Source organism: Nematolebias whitei, chromosome 22 (assembly GCF_014905685.2).
Source record: "Nematolebias whitei isolate Nwh7 chromosome 22, NemWhi1, whole genome shotgun sequence".
Classification (NCBI taxonomy): Eukaryota; Metazoa; Chordata; class Actinopteri; order Cyprinodontiformes; family Rivulidae; genus Nematolebias; species Nematolebias whitei.
The window spans coordinates 9,569,142-9,571,088 of record NC_056519.1 but is presented as its reverse complement, the minus strand read 5'-3'; the positions used below and the strand labels follow the sequence as shown (position 1 = coordinate 9,571,088).

At 39.7% G+C, this 1,947-nt stretch overlaps 1 long non-coding RNA gene across 1 annotated transcript; it reads right to left on the bottom strand.

Annotated features, from left to right (window-relative positions):
• Positions 1-561: 561 nt before the first annotated feature.
• Positions 562-1,809, bottom strand: LOC119428072. Its single transcript, XR_005187687.1, has 3 exons — positions 1,721-1,809; positions 1,248-1,347; positions 562-1,171 (listed from the first exon to the last, which is right to left on the bottom strand). It is a non-coding gene; the product is annotated as an uncharacterized LOC119428072 (long non-coding RNA).
• Between the last annotated feature and the right edge of the window lie 138 nt (positions 1,810-1,947).

Genomic DNA, 1,947 nt, shown 5'->3' with positions numbered 1-1,947 from the left:
TGGACATTCAAAAAACCAAAACAAACAAAAAAAAAAGAAGAAGGTAGAAACGTTTCGTCTTTCATCCGAAAGGCTTCTTCAGTCTGAGGTGCTGCTCAAAGTCAAAGTCACTTTTATTGTCAAAAACTGCAACATGTACAGGACATACACAGGATTGAAATTACATTTCTCTCAGACCCCGGTGCAACAATAACCATTTAACATTAAAACATTTATTAAACATAAGCATAAAATGAAGTAATAAATGGTTCACACATTTACACATGGTTGTCAGCAGCAAACTGGTTATCCACCCTGAGACGGTGCTATTTAAGAGACTGAGCTGAATACAGCACCTCAGACTGAGGAAGTCTCTTGGATGAGAGACGAAACGTTTCTACTTTTTGTGTGTGTGTTTGTTTTGTTGTTTTGCTTTTTGAAAGTCCAGAGGACCAGACTTAACTTTTTTAGATTTTCCTACCTGGATCATTGAGCAGCATCAGGATATAGTATTTACAGTGATTCACAGCTTGAGACTGATTAAAAATATGAAGGAACAAAAGGGTGATTTATACATTTTATGTTTCTTGCTGCATTGATATAAACACATGGATGAAGGTGTTGAAGTAAAACATGTCCAGTTTAGACTTCATCTGATCAATCAATCGATCATCAATCTGATCATCACACCATACCCGTTCAACAGTTATTGTTTAGTGTACCCGCTGATCATCTGAGCTGTCAGTGCTGTCAGCAGACTCCTCTTCCGCACTTCCTCTGTAAGCAACACGGAAAGTGGAAACAGCTCGCAGTAAGCATTGGTTGTTGAAGCTGTACCCACGCGGGACATCTGGACTGCTCCCTGGTTCTGGCCTGTACTTCATGTGACACTTGCAGAGACTGAAGGTGCATAAGTTGATCGAGTGTGGGCACAAAACACATGTTGGGAAGACTATGCAGCATCGAAGGAAGAGCAGGGAGGTCTGGAGTCATGTGGTGCAGAATGATGCTGCGCAGGACTTCTCAGGTGGGCACTGGTGAGACCTCAGTGAGCCCTGTGGCACAGGACCAAGTCTGGATGGTACCAGCTCCAAAGCTGAGAGACCATCTCTAGGATAAGTGTGATAAGTGGTTGGGACTCCAGCTGGTGGTTTTTCTCCCGATGCCAGGATGTCAGGATCTGGAAGTGGTCCTACAAACACACGAGTGACAGAATCACAATAAGTTTTGACAGTTTGGACATAAAAACATTAACCCAAAGGTTATACCTGTGTAAGCTCTGTAAAGCGTGGAGTGCAAACATCTTTTCACCACAGTTTTGGGCTTTCACACCACCTCCACCTCGCTGGCAGGTTCAGGATGGATTCCCTTACAAGAAATAAACATAAAAATACGTCAAAATAAAAAATAAATAAATGTAAAGAGACAAATGAGCAATTTTGTAGGACACAATGAGACAGATCTGAGAGTTAAGATTTTTACTTAACTTGCAAATATTACTAATTCGTAGAGGTTGAACCTGCATTTATTCATTACCTACAAAAACAAACAATTCTAAACAAGTTAGGAGAGAAAAATATATTTGACACAAGTAATATTGAGATTATGACAAATTTCACATGGCACTAATAATATACAGGTGGGAACGTTATTACAATTATTGTTATGAGAATCATAACCATCATATACTAAATAATGTAACAGAAAAGAATGTGTTCCACTCTTATTTTATTTTTTTTACCTGTGTTCTTTGTCTGTGCCTTCTTTGTAAATCTCTTGTGCGGGCCAGTACAGGAGGACCAGTTGGCAGCTGGAGTTGGGAGTAGTGGGCAGTCTGGTAAAAAAAAAGTGCAACTACATGGTTACAAAAACTTTAGCAGCTGCACTTCTGCAGAAATAAGCCAACATTTATTTTTTCAACACACAGTGAGATCTAAAATAGATCTGATTTTAGCACACACACACACA